Here is a 12,817-nt window from a genome sequence, read left to right on the forward strand (position 1 = left end):
AAGTCATTGTCACATTATACACAGCTCATGGATACCAATATAACCATTATATCTCTCATAACTTATGAATATCAATATAACCATTATATCTTTCATAACTCATGGATATCAATATAACCATCATATCTCTCATAACTCATGGATACCAATATAAAAATTTTATCCATGTAATTCATCAATAGCATGCATGATCAAGAATTAATCTCATATCAAAATTCATGTTGTTGCTCAATAATCTTATGCTCAAATTTTCAACATAGTGAGCCATAAAATATCAATATAAGTCAAGTCAAGTCATACATATGAAGCATATAGCACATCATATAGGCCTGTAAGCATGGAACATATAGCATTTCATATAGGCATGTAAGCATGGAACATATAACATTTCATTCTCAAATATTTTTTAAAAAAAATTATGTAGTCGCCTATCAACAGGGGGCAGTCGTCTGTCACTAAACAACGAGGTTTTTAAAAATGAACAGAAGGGTGACAGTCGTCTATCTATATGATTACAGTCGTCTGTCCGTGAACAAATCAGTTTTTCAATATACACAGAAGCTTGACAGTTGTCTGGCAAAACACTCACAGACGGCTCACTGATCACTGGCAGTTGTATGTCCATTACTTGATAGTCGTTTGTCAGTCTTCTGACTTGTATTAAAACACTTCAAAACATTTCAGTCGTCTGTCAGCAGATTTTCCTCATTTCAACATATTTTTGAGTTCTCTCTTCTTTACTCAATTAATCTTGGAATATGAACTTGTTTGACTTTAAAAAACTTATTCCAAGTTTTATACTAAGGTCTCTAAGTCTCTTTGCCTAATGAGCTTCAAAATGAAAAATCATACTTGAATCAATTTGAAGTACTTATATAATAAGTTCAATTTGATATTTTCTTAAATTTTTTTTTTAAGTTAAGCTTTGTAAAAAAAATCCTATGATTTTGCCAACAATGCCATTTTTGAATAAACTCTTAAACTCATTTGTTGATCATGAATTAAGTGACTTTCTCAATTTTTAAAGGGGAATGACTTAATCCATGGAGTTTTTCATTTATAAGCTAGTTTTCACCTTAGTACCCATACTTTCTTGGGTCCGGTTGGTTTGATAAATGATGTTTCTTTAACTCTCCATATTTGTTTAGTTTTCACTCCTTTTCTCTTAAATGGACATTCAAACTTTATATGTCCTTTTTTCTTACATTGATAACATATTGTATTAGTGTAGGCATTACTAGATGTGGTAGCATTATGTTTGGAGGCTTTTGAGAAATAACCCATGTAAAGATTCATTTTCTTTTTATTTTCAATTCCATTAAATCTAATGTCTTCTTTGTTTAGAGACATTCTTTGTAAGCCAATCATCTTATCAAGGTTTTCCTTTCCTTTTATGAAATTGTAAATAATTTTATCCTTATCTTTGATTTGATTCTTGAGATCATTTAACTCTGTCTTTCTTGTTATCAACCTTCTTCTGAGATTTCTCTAACTCTAGAGATAATTTTCTTATTTTATCTTCTAATTCAGAAATATACATATTTTTCTCATATACGATAGAGGATAAGGATCGAAGGTCTTCTATTATTTGGTCATTCTTGTTTTCTAGTTTCTCAATTTTCAAGTTGTTTTCTTTTTTAGCAAAACTTTTGGATTCTATTTCTTTCATTGCTGGTTCATACTTATGTTCTAATTGCTTGAGTTTTGAGTCTTTATCTCTTTCAACATTCTTTAGGAATTCTAACTCTTTCATTAAACTTTTATTCTTATTCTTCAATGAGGTGTTTTGTTTATTTGCTTTCATCAGCATCTTATGTACGTTGAATAGATCATTTTGAAGTTCATCATAAGATGACATACCCTCATCACTTGATTCATCACTATAAGAATTATTTGAAGATTTAGTTAAGGAGCTTTCTTCGTTATCTCATGCCATAAAGCACGTGTAAGCAACCTCTTGGTCACTTATTTCATTCTCCGAACTACTTGTACTATCCCAAGTAATGGCTTTCATGGCCTTCTTGTTTTTCTTTTTAGAATCTTTCTTTAATAGTGGACATTTCGGTTTTAAATGTCCAACTTTATTGCAATTGTAGCATTTAAGAGTTTTATTCTTTGATTTCTTACTAACTTCATCTTCTGATTTATCTTATTCAGATTTTTGATTTCTTCTCTTGAATTTGTTTCTCCTTCTTAGTATCCTTGCTAACTTTTTAGATATGAAGGCTTCTTCATCTTCATCCATTTCACTACTTGAGTTTTCTTTTAAGGCTTTAAAGGCTATCGATTCTTGGGCTTTGGTTTTTCCATTCTTTTCATTCATAGCAATTTCATATGTAAGTAGAGAACTTATAAGCTCATCTAAGGAAGTGGTTTTCAGATTTCTTTCTTCAGTTATGGCAATGGCTTTTGGTTCCCATTTTGGTGGCAGCCCTCTAAGAATTTTTCTTATCATCTCATGAGTAGTGTAAGTTTTTCCTAAGGCATTTAGGGAATCTATTATATGAGTGAACCTAGTATACATGTTGGATATGGATTCATCCAAGTTCATTTTAAATGTTTCATATTCACTTGTAAGCATATCAACTCAATTATCCCTAACATCCGTTGTTCCTTCATATGTTACTTCTAGCTTATCCCATATCTCCTTAGCTAATTTGCAGACCATTACTCTATTAAATTCACTTGCATTTAAAGCACAATAGAGAGTATTCATGGCACTAGAATTTACTTGCAGCATCTTATAGTCTAAGTCTGTCATATCAATTTTCTCCTTAGGGACTTATTTTCCATCAACTATCTTAGTGGGAATTTGGTCACCTTCCATGACAACCTCCCATGCTTTCCAATTCATAGTTTGGAGATATATTTGCATTCTCTTTTTCCAGAAAGTATAGTTCAAATCACAAAAAATTGGTGGCCTAATTGAAGATTGTCCCCCTCCAAAGGGAGCTACGCCTAAGTTAGTCATTTAGATCTTTTTATAACTTCTAGTTAAGAGTTACTATAACCCCGCTCTGATACCAATTGAAATTAGGAATAGCTTCCTAAGAGGGGGGGGGTGAATTGGACTTTTAAAAAATTGCTTTTAATTCCTTTTTAGAATTCTTAAACTTATTTTATTTCTTTTAACCAATTTGTGACTTGTTTGTTTAATTTGTTAAGCACTCAAGAACTTAGTTTCTTTATTGAATCCTTAACCATACAAACATCTAATCATTCAACCAAACCAATCAACTATAATTAGAAAGCAAACAACCAAGTAAATACACAGCACTTATGTAACATAAAAACTCAAGATGGTTATTTGTTTATATTAGCCAAATTTTAACAAAACCTTGTATAAATGAATTTGCTTCTTCAATATGATGTGCAATATAAAATTCAATCACTCTTTTCAAATATTTAGAATTCAGATAAACTCTTAGTTAATTTATCTTTGGGATGTTTAGTCAAGTAACGTACTCCAATATGGTTTCCGCAAGATATGGTTTAACCAACGTACTCCCTTTCGGTTTCCGCAACCCAAATCAAAATAAAACTTTAAGTTTACTTGATTCCCAAATATACGTAGTACATATGATTTTCAATTTAAACCATCCACGTAATTTAAATATGTACTGAATATAAAGAGTAGAGAAAGGGAGAGTGAGACAGAGATTTTTACGAGGTTCGGCTTATACCCAGCTTACGTCCTCGCTTTTGGCAAACCACCAAAGGATTACTAAACATGTTCCTTTAACGGACAGAACAAACCTTTACAACACTCATTGGGTAAGGCTAGAGCCCACCTTCTCCAAACAATATCCCCTCGTCCGGTCACTCCTTAACTAGGTTAGAGCTTGCCTCTCTAAGCAATATCCCCTTACTTAGCCAACGATCCAAACAACCCTTGGAATCGTCAACAATCTATAAGATACAAATCAAATAGATGCGTACAAAGAACTTGCTCCTCAAAGAGCTGGTTAGTACAACAATTACAGTACAACTAATATACTTCAAAGTAACTCACAATATGGCATATAACTTGAATCTCAATGAAGTATATCACCGATTAATTCTTTCAATAATTGAAAGATTTAGAATTTGTAGCACAATTCCGATGGAAGAAGATCAACAAAATATCAGTTGAATTTGTGCACAATATGTGAGCTTGACAGCAAGAGAGAGTCTTGAGAATTTGAGACCAATTTGAGAGAGACTTTGAATTTTTTTAGAATTTGAATTCTTGGTTATGTTGATTCAATGATCTTTGAGGCTTATTTATAGATTTTAAAAAGTGTATAACTTGATCCCCAAGTAGCTTGAAGTATTCCCCAAGTTTCCATAAGTTTTAAGCCACAAACAACCTCATTTAAAAATTTAACCGTTATGAGAAAATTCATAACAGCTGCGTGACAGATAACTGTCCATTTTGGGCAGTTGTCTGTCCAGTTAAAACAAAGGGGCAAAAAGGTGGCAATTGTCTGTCCAAACCCACACAGATGCGTCAAAATGCACTAGCAGTCGACTGTCCAGTTCTTGACAGTCGTCTGTCATGCTGTCAACTGCGAGCACCCTTTAGTATTCTGGTCATAACGTTTTCTGTGTAACTCCAAATTTGATGATCTTGGTGTCAAATGAAAGCTAAGAGAAAATCCTAAAACGTTCATGTTGAATACATTTTAAAATAAGGATTGTTTGATGGATAAAATGCACATCAATGCAAATGTAGAAAAATTAACAGCATTTGAAAAATCCTCTTTTTAGTGCTTTTTATTCCAAAACTGATTCTAACCTTTTTGAAACAATTTTTGACGTTATAAAAATATTTTCCAAGTATGTTCAAAGGTATTTAGGTCTAATAAATTTACCTAAGAGTTTCATGCATCCATATTGAAATTCTTTGAAGTACTTACATGAAATTTCCTAGACTTTTTCAATGCTTGAATTCCTTGAGGCCTTTATACTTGTTTCATCTTTCTTTGAGCTTTCCACGTTGATCACTTGGGCTTTCATTCTTTGAAGTTGTTTCTTCTTTGATATCAATGCTCTCATGATCTTCAGGTTTTAAACTTTAAATCCATTTTTGAATTCATGCTTCAAGCTTGATATAATCATCCTTATCTGAGGTACAAGCTCTCATGAACTCTTTAACCTTACATTCTTCATTTAGTCCTGAAAATACATCACTTAATATAGCATGTTAAGATCCACTTGTTTGTTAGCATCAAAATAAGATATTAAGCCTTGTAAGGCCAACAAAAAAGGAATACTCCCAATGATGAGTCATTCTGTTATGGCAGAGATGAGAGGGAGGTGGGCAGGGTTCCTGAGGCTATCTTGAAGCAGGTGGATGGTGCTATTGAAGTGGAAGGGGTGGTTCCTTCTATGAATGTGGGTGATGTAGTCCATGTAGTGGGTGTCGCCCCTGTTCGTGGTCCTGGTCCTGGTACTGGCATTCCTGATGATGTTGTTGGCAGGACCCAGGGATGCACTAAATTCTGTCCGGATACTAAGTTTGGGAACAGATTTTTGTCTTTTCCTGTTGTGGACTTGGCTCCTATTCTACCTAACATAACAATTTACAATTGTGTCAATGTGGTTCAAGGTTTTGGAGTCTAGTGGTATTTAGGTAGGGGAGATAGCTGCTTCTTTGTATCAGGTAAGGATTTGAAGAATGAGGAGCTGCAGGTTGCTGACACTTCTTCTGATGATATTACAATTGTTAAGGAGCATTCCCCTCCTATTGAAAGTAGGGGGTGATTTGTTCTTTACCAACAATGGGAGGTGCAAAGAGGGGTGATGGTGTGTGTGCTAACTCGAACAATGTGTTAGCTGGCAACCATAATGAGGATTTACTTTGGTAAAAAGTAAGAAGAACGTGAAGAAGAGTTTGGTGATTCCTCAGGCTTTTAGGAAGAGGGGATCTGACCCCCACCTTGCCTTATGAAGATTTCTTCTTGGAACATCAGGGGCTTGAATAGGCCCCTGAAGCAAAATAGGATCGCTGATCTCATTAGGAGAAATAAACTTGATGTTCTTGGTATTCTTGAAACTAAGCTTTCGATTGATAACTTGAAGTCTATGATGTGTAAGAAGTTTTGCACTTGGGAACAGGTGAATAACTTTGAGTTACATGGAGCTAGTAGAATTGTGGTGCTTTGGAATCCTAGTACTGTTATGATTCAGGTATGCCAGGTGAATGCTCAGGCTATTCACTGCTATGTGTGTTGTTTGGTCACTACCAAGAGGTTCTTTGTTAGCTTCATTTATGGGTTTAACTCTGGTGGCTAGAAGAGATCTCTGGTCTGACATTATTCAGTTTTTATCTGTTGGTCCTTGGCTCTTACTGGGGGACTTTAATTGTGTTTTGAATGCTGAAGAAAAGAGAAATGGGGTGCCCCCATTTGTGTATCAAACAAAGGATATTGGAGACTGTTTTAATGCTGCTGGGATTTCTATTTTGAATTCATCTGGTTGTTTCCTTACATGGTCTAATGGGAAGGTGTGGTGCAAGTTAGAACGTGTGATGGTTAATCAGTTGTGGCATCTGGAGGGTCTGAAAGCTCACGCTTGCTTTTAGTTTCCTAGGATCCTCTTTGACCATTCAGTTGCCCTTGTTTCCTTATTTGATAAATTGCGGCTGGGTAAGTTACCTTTTAAATTTTTTAATATGTGGACTAACCATCTGAAGTTCCAGGAAATTGTTAAGGAAAGGTTGTTATAGTGCTTTCAGGGATGCAAGTAGCTTTGTCTTGTCAAGAAACTTCAATCTCTAAAGAAGCCTTTGAGAATGCTTAACTCTCTGCACTTTTCCCATATCTCTGTGAGGGCTGAACTAGCATCTAAAAAGTTGGTGGAGCTCCAACAGTTGCTACATGATGATCCAAGTAACTCTGAAATATAGAAGGTTTTGGAAGAAAAAAAAAAAGGGAAGCCATTAAATTGGAGGAAGCAAACAAATTGTTCTTAGCTCAGGTTTCGAAATGTAAATATCTTAAGGATTGTGATAGAGGTTCGGCTTTCTTCCTTGCTCTGATGCGAAGGAACTCAAACAGAAACCATATTGCCTCTATCACAAAAGCTAATGGGGAGCTGACTAATTCTTATGACCAGGTAGTTGAGGAATTCTTGAGTTACTACAAGATGTTGTTGGGAGAGGAGATACGATGATGGTGGACCGTCAGATAATTGCTAATGGCCCTGTTCTGAGTGATTCTATGAGATCCCGAATGATTGCTCCAATTACTGATTCTGAAATTAAGGAGGCTCTATTCAGTATTGGGGATGAGAAGTCTCCTGGTCCTGATGGCTTCTCCGCATGTTTCTTTAAAAAAGCTTGGAGTATTGTTGGGGAGGAGCTCACTGGTGCTATGAAGGAATTTTTCCAAAGTGGAAAGCTACTTAAACAAGTAAATCATACTAGTATTGCCCTGTTACCTAAGACAAATCATGCTACTTCTGTAAATGATTACAGACCTATTTCCTGTTGCAATGTATTGTACAAAGTGATCTCGAAGGTAATTGCTACCAAATTGAAACTTGGTCTTGAGAAGATTGTCAATCCTACTCAGGCTGCGTTTGTCAAGAAAAGGAGTATGGTGGAAAATATATATTTAGTTCAAGAACTGGTTAGGGGTTATGCTAGAAGAAGGGTTTCCCCCAGGTGCATGTTCAAAATTGACCTTAAGAAGGCGTATGATTTTGTGTCTTGGCCATTTTTTAAGGATATGCTACTGAAGCTAAATTTCCCATCTGCTATGGTAAGTTGGATTATGGAGTGTGTCTCCACCATTTCGTATTCTATTTCACTAAATGGCAAACCTTATCGTTTCTTCAAAGGAATGAAAGGGCTAAGACAAGGGGATTTGATATCACCCCTCTTGTTTGTCATTTGTCTAGAATACCTGTCCAGGCTGCTAAAATCTGTGGAATATAAATCAGATTTTCATTTCCACCCCAAGTGTGAAAATTTGAGGATTAATCACCTGGCTTTTGCAGATGATTTGATGCTCTTCTCAAGAGGTGATAGATCTTCAGTTAGGTATTTAATGAACTGCTTGAATAAGTTTGCTAGCTATTCGGGCTTGTCTGCTAACTGGTTGAAATCAAATCTGTTTCATGCTAGTGTGAAGGAACAGGATTTGGAGTGCTTAATGCAGCTAACTGGTATGAGTTCTGGGTGTTTTCCTTTCAGGTACCTTGGCATCCCTTTAGTTGCATCTAGACTGAATTGCACCCATTTTGCTCCTCTGGTGGATAAAATTTCCAGTTTGTTTAAAGGGTGGCCTGGACATACCCTTTCATATGCGGGGAGATTAGAGCTTATTAACTCTATGATTCAGGGAGTAGAATGTTTCTGGCTTGCAATTTTCCCTATTCCAAAGAATGTCCTTGAGTAGATGGTTAAACTCTGTAGGGTGTTCCTTTAGGGTGGAAAAAGAAAACCTATGGTGTCTTGGAGGGAAGTTTGTCTCCCTAAATCTGAAGGGGGGCTGGGAGTGTTTGATTTGTATGCTTGGAATTTAACTCTACTTACTAAAACCCTATGGAATATTCATGCGAAGAAGGATTCTCTTTGGGCTAAGTGGATCCACCAGGTATATCTTTCGGAGTATGATATTTGGGGAGCTAATTCAAAGCATGGTGATTCCCCCCTTTTCAAGAAATTGGTTGAGAGTAAATGCTTGATGCTGCAGAATTGTGGAAGCTCTGAGGAGGCTATCAATTTACTGAATGGCTGGGACTTGGCCAACAGTTCCCATGAGTACTATGAATTTTGGAGACTTAAAGGCAGTAAATTCATCTGGGCGAAGGAAGTCTAGAATTGTGGTTACACTCCCAAATATGCATTCATTCTTTGGCTTGGATTAAAGGGGAAATTGTACACAAATTGGTTGGTGATGATGTTGACCATTCCTGTGTGTTCTAAAAGATGAAGTAGAGATGGGTGAACACCTCTTTTTTCAGTGTAAGTTCTCTTCACTAGTGTGGAGCCGAATTAGAGTGTGGCTGGGGCTTAAAAGATCAATGTCTACATTGAAGGCTGCGGCTAAATGGCTCCAAAAAGATGTTAAAGGATCGAGTTACCAGGCAGTGGGGAAGAGAGTTGGCTTTGCAACTGCTGTGTATTTTTTGTGGCATTTCAGAAATAGGAAGAAATTTGATGGTGTGAACTCCTAAGGACTTGGCCATGGTGATTTAGAGACATGTCTTTAGAATTGTATTTGATAAATATGAGTTGTACTCCATTAGTTAGGAGACTTTTGAGTTTAATTGATGGCATGTATTTCTTGTTACTACTGCTTGTTGGCCATGTTAGCCCCTGGGTATGCCCGGGTTGCCTTGTAATCTTTTTGATTTCATCATGATAGGGTTTGCTTCCCTTAAATCCAAGGAATGCCCAGTGTACAGTGTATATACTCATTGATCAATATATTTACCCAATTTGAAATTAAAAAAAGAAAAGAATGAAATAAAAGAAGAAAGGATGAGTGGAAAGGAGGATGAAGGAGAATAAATAGGAGACAGGGTGGGGGGAGATGGGCGTGCCGGGTAGCTAAGGGAGAGAGGATAAGCAAACAAGAGGAGGGGGTCAAAAAACATGTGCATGGTTTGGTACGTGCATGTCAAAACCGACTTTCCAAAAATCAGTTTTGACTTAAATTAATGCGTGTTAGTGTGTCAAATGCAAAACCGAATTTTGGAAAGTTGATTTTGTTACTTTTTTTTTTTTTTGGTTTTCCGTGCGCTAACTAGCACATTGTCAATCTCGTCTCATCCAATCATAATCGACTTTTCAAAAGTCGTTTCTGTATTTTTCCTTGGTTTTTTTTTTTTTAAAAAAATACCCGACTTTCCAAAAGTCGGTTGGGTTTACTTCCGTTAATTTTCCCCCACCCATACATATTTGTGGTTTTTTTTTTTTTTTCTTAATAATTCCATATAAAAAAAACACTCTAGAAATATGCCCATAATATTTACAAACTGTTTTTTTTTTCCCCTTTTGATTTGGTCATGATATACCTTTTTATTAAAATAAAACATAAAAACATAAAACCATTTGGTATATTATTGTCAACAATTATTAAACATAATTTTAAATAAAAAATAAAAAATAAATAAAAATATTGGGCAACTTAAAACCCTAATTAAATTCCTATCCATTTTAGTCCTTAAATTATAATAACTAAAAATGATTAAAAAATAGTAAAAATCCAAGAAAAATACATGAGTTAAAGAAAATAGTGATAATTATTTTATTTAATCATTATATTTTTAAACTCACTCTTAGTACTTCGAAAAAATTTATGTACATGATAAATAAATAAAAACACTAATTTTTTGAGTGACTTAAAAAATTTCCAGAAATTTTAAGAAGGTTTATTTATATTTTATTTTAATTAATTTTAAAACTCACATTATAATTTTATCTTCATTATATTTTTGTATAAAACAATAATTAAATCCCAAAATCAATTCTGAACATTAAGATATTGCAACAACTGGTTGAAACAATAATTGAAAACTATGAAATTTAATTTATTATTTTTTATTAAAATACACTATAAAAAGTTAATAATATAAACAAATACTCCATTCATTTTTATTATATAATAAAATAAAAATAATAAAAATAATATCAACCGATGGCTAGTTAACAGGTGATACGCATGAAATTGTAGGCATCACATGGTAGAACAATTTCTGCATGTTCAAGGAGCATCAAGTCAACCTTAAAACTATCTTAGAAGTCATCAAATCAGTCAAACAAATACTAATACGAAAAATTTTTTCAGATATGGATGCAAACAATGATGTTTTTCATTCATGAATCCAAAACATGAAATAAATACTTTTTAAAATTTCACCTAAGAATGTTTATTTCTATCATATTTCATCATTGAATCAATTAAAACAAGTTTTTAAATTAATAGTTATTTTTCTAAATTATTATATTTCTAAATAAATTTTATTACATGTAAAAATCTTATAAAATCTAAAGATTTCACAAAGTATTTAATAAAAATGTGTGTGTGTATTTACATGTCAGGCGCTAATAAGGCTTTCAATAACCTTGTTCAACAAAAGATACTATTAGTCCACAATATTATTAAAAAAGAGATAGAAATAACCTCTAGGGCATTGGCACAGTGGTAAAGCAGTCCAACATTTAAGTGGGAGCATCGGAGGTTTGAATCCTGGTTGATGCACTCAGTGTAGACTTTCAGTAGGCCTCACTAGAGTAAGTGTCCTGAGATATGTCCTGGAAGGTGAGTTGGCTGAACGTCTAACCTGGCTAGAATAAGCTGTGTTCGCATTTGATTAACTTAGATGGCAAACCAGGGGAAAGGCTGCCACCTCATGGGTTTGTTGCCACACCGAAGGGTCCAAAGGGCTCGTCAATGACAGGAATTCCCACATGAATCAAAAAAAAAAAAAAAACATTATAACCATCACAAATATCACCAACACGAAAAGAGACTTTCCAGAGAGGTAATTAGTGCACTAATAGATCCACTAATGTTCATAGTTACGCAAACTTCAAGGTTCAAAGTTCAAATAAGTTCAAAACAGAGAAGTTTGCATAATTAATACATGAACCAATACAAAACTAAGTTTGTATGTCAACATGCTCATACGTAATTACAATTATTAAATATAAATCACAATACTTGCAATTAGCACCAGCAGCATTCAAAGGTGGTAGTTTTGTCACCCAGAGTTGAGTTAAAAAAAAAAAAAAAAAACCCACGTATATGACTTCAGTTAACAGACCAGAGAGCCAAACACAAAACTGAAACCAGAGGGAAGTAGAAGCTATAAAATTAAAAGGTTGTAGTGCAAAGAGTGATGACTGATCATTGATAAGCCAAAAATAATGGGAAGAGAGCTAATCAGAATTCACAAAAAAAGAAAAAGGGAAAAAAGCGAAAAAACAAACATCGTATGATTGCTTGAGAAGATCCTGCTTGCTAGCTCTGACAGTCAAGTAAATGACATATCAAGTGAATTGAACTTCTCATGCCTACTTTTTCAACCAAACTGAAGAAGTAGCTCATTTCCTGTTTGGTACAAAGAAAGAATCAAGTGGATTGAACTTTCATGCAACTTTTCCAACCAAACTAAGTAATTGTACATTTCCTGCCTGCTACAAAGAATTGGTCTCTCAGTCTTGCCCCGAAAAATATATGGGCATACATGAATGTTCTATGGATAGTATACTTTCAATTACCCAAATTCCAAGAATAGATTCGCGTGCAAGCAAGCATAAGGAAGAATACAATAAAAAAACTTAAAGTTTTGCACGCCTACAAAGAGATGCTCCAAACATACTGAGGCTCAATCAAAAGAAAGCAATTAAAGTTCATGTGTTTGCAAACATGCTTGAAAATGTACAGGTCACACCAGCATTGCAAGGCAAACAAAAGAAAACTGCTGATGGAAACAGACAAGGGACTACCCAAAATAATTGCCATTGAACTAAGAACTAATTAGTGTGAATTCAAATCATTCATAACTGCAAACAAAGCTCGAAAATCTTAGCCGGTTTTCTTCAGGAATAAAACTATACAAATATATATATATATATATATATATATATATATGGAGCCAATTTCTCATTCCTGCACTTCTTAATCCCAGCCTAACTGAGCAAGATTTTTTAACATAACTGATGAATCCTACGAATAAGAACCCACCTACATATCCCAGATATGACACAGTCTTGTCCTAAACTCTGACATGTAGAGCCAAAAAAAGAACACCAATATTCAATTTCTGATCCAGTCAATTTGTGCCCAAATCATTCAGCAATATATGCTTGCCCTACATG

This window comes from Malania oleifera, chromosome 7, assembly GCF_029873635.1.
Source record: "Malania oleifera isolate guangnan ecotype guangnan chromosome 7, ASM2987363v1, whole genome shotgun sequence".
NCBI classification, from domain to species: Eukaryota; Viridiplantae; Streptophyta; class Magnoliopsida; order Santalales; family Ximeniaceae; genus Malania; species Malania oleifera.